Source organism: Aphidius gifuensis, linkage group LG1, assembly GCF_014905175.1.
Source record: "Aphidius gifuensis isolate YNYX2018 linkage group LG1, ASM1490517v1, whole genome shotgun sequence".
Classification (NCBI taxonomy): Eukaryota; Metazoa; Arthropoda; class Insecta; order Hymenoptera; family Braconidae; genus Aphidius; species Aphidius gifuensis.
The window spans coordinates 11,760,125-11,768,434 of record NC_057788.1 but is presented as its reverse complement, the minus strand read 5'-3'; the positions used below and the strand labels follow the sequence as shown (position 1 = coordinate 11,768,434).

The 8,310-nt window shown below is 28.2% G+C and overlaps 1 non-coding gene across 1 annotated transcript; it reads left to right on the top strand.

The window, feature by feature from the left end:
- The first annotated feature begins 7,909 nt into the window (after nucleotides 1–7,909).
- On the top strand, nucleotides 7,910–8,028 carry LOC122847957. The gene has a single exon (XR_006373414.1). It is a non-coding gene; the product is annotated as a 5S ribosomal RNA (ribosomal RNA).
- Nucleotides 8,029–8,310: the final 282 nt, after the last annotated feature.

The following is an 8,310-nucleotide window of genomic DNA, read 5'->3' as shown; positions in this document are numbered from 1 at the left end:
TCTGCAGTTGAAAATAATGGTGCTATGCAAAATAAATATGCACTTTTACAATTAATAGGAAATGGCCAACAGCCATCAGTGCAATCAATTACGTTAGTATTTCTTTCATTAATATTGTTAAATAATTTATTATCTTTTTAAAGATAAAAATTTCATGATGATAAACTGTTTACAGATCGACATGTACAAGTACACCAAAAAGTTCATTGTCTAAGACAAGAGTAAGAAGCCAGAGCATGCCAATGACACCATCATCACGAAAAAATCAGAAAAAGTATTCAAAACCTCCAATTCCAGTTGCAAACAACAAAAAATTTAAAAAATCAAAAACTAAACATCAACAACTCGATTTTCATAACTTTCATGGCAACAGAAAAAATCATAAAAAGTATTCAAAACCTCCAATTCCAGTTGCAGACAACACAAAATTGAAGAAAACATTCATAAATTTTTCTCTTATATTTTTTATGGCTTCAAATATCTCAACGCCAAGATAAGCAGACGTACGAGATACCCTCTCATTAGAGGTGCCAAAACAAAAGTTATATTTTCGTAATAGACCCCAGCTAATGTCGATTGCATCAGTAAATATTTCATTGTTTTTATGAAATTCACGATAGTCTTCATCACATGAGTTTTTCATTGCAGTAGCCATGATGAATGATTGAAGTTAATAATAATCATTATAGGAAAAGAAAAGGAGAGAGAAAGAGAAGGAGGAAAAAAAAAAGAAAGGATAAACTGCCTATATATATTTTCGATTATTTTTTTTTATTGTTCAATTAGATTTGAAATAAATTCGGTTCGATAATCGACACAATTATAAGTTTGATTATCTCTAATTTTAGAACAATAAACAAAAATATTAATAATAATAACAATAATAATACCGATAAATAATTAAATAAAAGGAAAAAATTTAACGAGAAAAAATTTTATTTTTTTTCATTGTCCAATGATTAGATTTGAAATAAATTCAGGTTGATTATCGACACACTTAAGTTTGATTATCTCTAATCATTGAACAATAAACAAAAATATTCATATTAACAATAATAATAATAATACCGATAAATAATTTTATAACAAAGAATAATTAAATGTAATAGGTTATGTGATAGCTGAGTGGATGATTAGAAAGATATCGCACTTTTGAACTTTTGATTTCTATAACAAACACGAAAATATACAAAAATAATTAATAATTAATTAATTAATATCATAAATATAATCTAAATTTCATTAGATTGTATAATATTCTTACCTCAATAAATTGATGAATTTTTTCCTTTTTTTTTCTCAACGAGCAATGCACAACCTCATCTAACCAAAGCCACAGGCGAGAAGACCAAGGTATATACAATCTATGTAGACTAGCGTAGCAGCGTTGCGGCTGTGTGTGCACGATTATGAGATCTCTAGCGGTAAATTATGAAATTTCAGAAGCCATTATGGATTTCGGTCGGTAATTAAAATTTCTTCCTTTTCTACTATTTTTTATTTTTTATTTTTTTTCTATAAAATGTTTATTTGTTGTTAAAATATTATTGATAATTTAAATAAATTAAATAATCATTTATTATTATAGTTTAAAATAAAATCTAATTGACATGTACAAAGAGTAGATACTTTAAATGATTATTTATATTTTTATTGAATTTAAAAAAAAAAAAAAAAAAAATGATGACTCAAAAGAACAATGAGTGCATAGGCAACAAAAAAAAGCCCAAGAAAATCGAATCAAATTTTTTTTCAACGACAAAAAAAAAGAAGAGCCAAAAATCGAGAAAAAGAACGGCTCAAGAAAAAGTTAAAGAAAATTGAAAGAAATGAAAGAAATGATGAAAAAAAATTGATATTTGAAAAAAAACAAAATAATAAAGCAAAAAAACGTGCTTTATATGAACGTAGCAAAAACCCCAATAATAACAATAATAATAATAATAATGATGTTGATGATGATAGTGATGATGATAATAATAATGGTTTAATGATAATTTTTATTGGACAAACTGACGTGGCACCACTTGGATTTGTATATCGAAAGCCACCATTAAAAAAAATTGAAAAAAAATATTAACACACGAAAATGTTGTTTTAATTAAAGTTGATAAATATATGACAACCCAGAATTGTAGCAAGTGTAAACAACAAGCTATTGTCAGCACTCATGGATATAGGTACACTTATTGCCCAAAATGTAATATCACGTGGCATCGTGACATCAATTCTGCATGTGGTATTGCTAAAATTGGTTCAACTTTTTCTGGCCTTAATGAAAATGATTCAATAAATAATTATTCAACTTATGATCGTAAAGGGTAATAAATTTTTTCATCTATTTGAATTACTATATTACTATTTGTTTATATAATTAATTTTTATTTTGTTTTTTTTTTTATTTTATTTTAGGAGAAAGAAAACATCATCATCAACAGTGGCAAAAACATCTAAAAAACAATAAATTTACAATCCGGACATACTTTTGGAGGTATTAATTTGCCCAAATATAATATATAAAATTGTATGTTTCTAACGCTTTGTAAATTTTCAAAACAAGTAATAGCGCTTTCTAGTACTTATGCTAATTATTCGTGCGTGCATGAGTGATTGGACAAAGAGTGAATAATTGCGTGTGTCCTTAAGGACTTGGTGTAAAAAACCAATAGAGAAACCATTCATCAACATCTGAGTAAAAATTCAGTCTAGGTTCTGATCAGAACCGAGTCAGAAAACTTGATTTCAAATCAGAATTGGATCAGGATACCTGGCCAGATAGTAAGGTTAGAGCCAGGATATATACCTGAACAGGAATGGAGCAGGATGATTATACGAAACTGAGGGTCCGGATTCTAAAAAGACTTGAGCGCATGGAGCTCGATCGTAGCGCTCAATTTTTTTTAGAATTCGGGCCCTCAGCTGTAAATTAAAAGGAAAAAATTCTCTATTATTATTTGTTGTTTCGCAAATCAGTTTAATTATATTATAACAATATAAATGATGGAATTAATAAAGGAGATTTTATGAACCTGAAAGAAGATCCGTTTACGAACCTCGATCCGTGTGAGTGAATCGACTCACATCATTCGAGAATAGCCCCCCCTGGACAGATCCAGAGCAGGCTTCCCTATTCAGAATACGTTGAGGTTTCTTTCAGTTTTTTGAACACGAAAACTGAATGGAAAAAAATAAGATTTTTTGATAAATTTATCCTGATACTATTCTGGCCAGAATCTGATCAGGCTTCCTTATTTAAAATACGTTAAGGTTTTCTGTTCCTTTCCTGAACAGAAATTCAGAATAATGAAAATAAAAATCATTTGACAAATTTAACCTGATAATATTTCTGATTAAAAATGTATCAGGCTTCCCTATTAAGAATACGTTGAGGTTTAACTGTTCAATTCCTGAACCGGATTGAATATGGTTACCGGACTTAAAGAAAGCTACAGTCATCCTGACCAGGTTTGGACCAGGAATGAGTCAGTTTTCCTGAATAGGGAATCCTGAACCGTTTCTGATCGGGGTCAAAGGTCAGATAGAGCATCCTGAAAATTTTTTCACTCGGGCAGCTCATATGTATATTTTTATGAACTTTTGATGCATGCTTGAAGGTTTTCCATGGTATTTCTATGAAAATTTTTGATTGGAATAATCGACAATAGCCAGATAAAACATATTGAAAAATTTGTATATAGTAAATAATTATTAATTACACTCAATTAATATCTTTATTCGACTCATTAATTATAATCCAGGTACAGAAGTTTATTACTCAAAATACAATGGCCCCGAGATTGAAGTCTGATTGACTTACATATTATTGTCATCTCAGCGCATTCTTTCATTCACGGTCACACTCTTACGAAATATACACTCAGTGTTATACTTTTAATTACTGATTTACAAATTACATCATATTATTTTTTTATATAATGCATGTTACTTAATACTGCAGCTGTCATACAAATTCCATTACTAATGTGTATTATTGCATACTGCATTTTTAAACCCACTTACTGAATATTTTTTACAAGCTACTCTATATATAAATGACAAGAATGGCAATTACAAATATTTAAGGGTTGTCAACATTATACTGTTTATATTTTGTGTGAACAACAGTCTCTTATTTTTCACATAATTATTTCTATAAATATAAAAAATGTATTTTTGTACATGCATCGCTAATTTTTAGTATCGGCTATTTTGCATTGAGTTGTTATTGCAATAATGGTGACAATCATAGAGCAATTAAAAATAATAAAATAAAAAAAGCTATATCATATATATTCATTTTTAGTTATATTAAAAGAGTTTGTATATATATTTTCCCCTTTCTCCAATTGCTATTTGTCAATTTTTCCGCTTGTCTCGCTTTTCTCTCATCTCGTCTTGTCTTTATCACTATTGATAAATTTGAAAACAGTACTTTATAAAGCGACAATTATTTAAAGTAATAAATTATGAACACTTCAAGTATTAACTAACATCAAATTATTTTTAACCATCAAAATCTTGTCTGACCCTTATTTTTAACCCGTTTATCTCTATTTAAATTTTTTATAAATAAAAAATATTAATTGACTCAGAGGTGAGTAGAATAAAAAATGATATTAAAGTTGCAAATGGAAAAAAATATACATTATTTTAAATGACCTTAATATGAAAAATCTTATAATACAAATTTCTATAATAAATTATAAAAAAAATTAACCAAACAAATTATATGAAATACACAAGCAACAGCAAGTGAGAAAATCGCAAAATGCTGTTACGGCATATTTTTATGAAGCAATGTTTTTTCTTGCAAATTAAGAGATTGTGATAATGGCGTTATAATATTTAAAAAGTGGCGGAAGAGAGAAAAGTATACAAAATAGGGTAGCTGAATCTAACGTATTCCAAGTTGACCTACGAGTACGTAGAAATTACTTTGCCACTTTCCAGTGTTATTTATCACTGCCCTTATTACGTCTCAAGTTTATCCTCTCTTTTTCTATTTCTTGGCTGTTCAAGCGTGTCCTGTCTGACTCGAGAAAAAAAATTATTTAAAAGGTTGAAAAGACACACGCTTGTATTTTACATTTTTCATTTACCATAATTTTCATTAACTCTATTATAATTATTATTATTTTATAGTAATCAATAAAATTGCCATAAATTATTTCAATAATACAAGGGTGACCCCACGCCTTCGGTGCGTCGTTGTATATAATATTATGTATATGATTATTAATACTATTTTCTTTATCATAATTGTAATTTTTATTAATCACGTGAAGTACTTTTCTTATTTTTCATTTCCATGAATTACTATATTTATTTTAAGTTTATAATTAATATTATAATTATTGTAATGAACGAAAATATCGTTTGATCTAATTATAAACAATCATTAAATCATTTTAGTGGCACCGTTGCCCAATCAAAGTATTGAAGTCATATTACAGCTTTTTATAAAGTCAATTGTATTATTATATTTGATAAAAAAATATAATTAGTAATCACACGTAGCAACCACACGCTAACTTTTTCTATTTATGTTTACTTATTTATATAAATATTTATATTTTATACAATATTCAAATCTATATATTATTTCAATTAAGTAATATTGATAAATATGATGACGTTCTTGATAAACGTAGTAACCGTAACGTATATAATAACGACACTAACTTTTTTTTTATTTGAATATTAATTTAATATAATATATATTAGTTGTATTCATAAATATAAATAAATATAACAATACTATTTTTATTAAATATGAATATATAGAAATTAGTAAAAAGCTGTAATATGACTTTTGATCTAGGAACGACACAACGCAAATAAATTAATTGCCGAAAATAAGCAAACGTAGCATGCAACCATGCATATAACAACACGTAGCAACGTGTTAGTATGAGAGAGAAAATAATAAAATATTAGTTATAAACAAATGCTAAAAAATTTCGACCAATCACATCACGAATAAAAAGCGGTCAAGTGTCCTTTTTATAATAGGAGATAACTTTATTAGTTTTATTTATATGTAACAGGATTTTTTTTCTTCATTCGTTCAATATTCTTCTTGTTAAAAAACAATTCACCTTGAACCAAGACGTTTTGTTATGATTGGAAAAATTTTCTTTTTAGTTCAAGGTGTAATTGTTATAATCCAAGACATAATTGGTCATAAACTAAGACAGTTTTTTCTAAAATTACGACCAATTTGTTACAATCCGAGAGAACTTTGTCATTATATTTGAAAAGTTTATGTTTATTTCAAAACGTAAATGATGCCATCTTGTTCAGGTTGGAGCCAGGCAACCTTATACAGGATAAGTTAAAGTATCCTGATCCAATCTGGATCAAGTATAATTAATCAGGATTTCTGAAATAAGGCACCCTGATCCGTTTGGAATCAGGATCAGACGTCAAATAGAGAAATCTGAAGTTAAGATTCATTTTAAATTCATATATGAATACTGAAAGTTATAGACCTGAAGAAGACGTTAATTATATTCTTTTTTTTTAAATAAATTTGATTTTTATTTATCTTGAAACAAAATTTAGTTGATTATATTTCAACATTGAATATTGAGTTGTGAGTATTAAGTATTGAGTATTGAGTATTCAATATTGAATATTAAATATTGAGATATATATATATAGTATTGAGTTGTCAAACATTGATTATGTTTACATTTTCTTTCTGTTATAAATCACCACATGAATTATGTTAGTAATTAACACAAAAATTAAGGCACTTACTTTTTGTGCATGTCGACTGTTGTTAACATCGGATAGTTAATAAATTTCATATTTTTTTTCTAAGAGTGTACGAGAAAAAAGTTATTTTAGATTGACGGCAGTATCCTTGTAGACGTTGAAGGATAATAAAAAAGAGGCTGTAGTAATAATCCTCCGAAATCACGATTGGGAAGCCTAAGAGCATTGAAACGCGAGTTATATATATATATATATATGAAAAGTCAAGTCGTGTTGTAAGCCGTAAAGGCGCGAGCCCGATCAAAAAAGTATTTTTCTCATTTGGTCTTTTCACCAACGTCTTAGGATTACCGCAACTATATATGAGGAGACTGAAAGAAGTAACAATTTTTTTTTTTTCTTTATTTTCTCTTCCTTCATCTTTCGCCAACTCGTTCAACTTCATCAGATTTATACTTTTTTTTTCTTTTTTATTTCACGCTATTATTACCTTCTCTTTTTCTGTTGGACTCTCTTTCAATTTTTGTTTTTTTTTTCCTTTAATTTTAATCCACTGTAAAACTGAAAGGGATTGGATGAATGAGCCCATGGCACTACGTAAAAAAGAATGAAAGTTGGAACTTTTATTATATGGCTGCGCATTCAAGTATAAGGAACCGATAAGGACAGATCTTTTTTTTCAACACTGTGAATAGCTAGTACTCCAGTTAACATGTAAATTAATAATATCAATTAATTGAGATTTTAAAAGTGCGGATATATTGATCTCTTTTGGTTAAGAGAAAATAGCAAGTCGTATATTCAAAATAGCAAATATTCAACACAGTGATTATATTCAATTGATACTGACATTACACGAGATTTTAAACATATAATTTTTATTTTGTTTAATGATGCAATATTTAAAAAATTTTTACAGATTTATTTTACCCGAAAGTTTTCTACAATTTGTGCATGCAATTTTTTTTTTTTATTCTACAAATATATTCTTGCGGTTCATATATTTAACATAATAATAAGTGCAGTTATATATATTTTATCAAATTTATTTAAGAATTTATTTAATCAATGTAGTTATTTTGACATATACATCAGTCGATTGAATATATCCATGTCGAAGAATGTATATATATGTTTCTGGTAATAAATAGACTTTTTTCGTTTGATGGATATTTTGTCTGCAACTCATGTCAACGGCCACATCGCCCTGAACATACCGGTTCTCGTCCGATCACCGAAGTCAAGCAGGGCTGAGCGTGGTTAGTACTTGGATGGGTGACCGCTTGGGAACACCACGTGCTGTTGGCATTCTTTTTGTCTTTTTTTTTGAGACAATTTTTGCGTGATTTTCACCGCCCTGGTGAAAATAATTTGGCGGATTATGTCATAATATGGCATAATCGGGACATCGGAACGCGTTGACTACAGCGCTTATCCCTAAGTTTTTAATGTAATAGATATTTTCCAGCTTTTATTTATGGATTTAGAGTATCTCAAAGTTTTTCAGGGCCTTTATATGTCTTTTCCTTAGCTACTCGTCATGCTGAATCGTAGACGTGCGTATTTTAGAGCTTTTTTTTAGGACTCTTC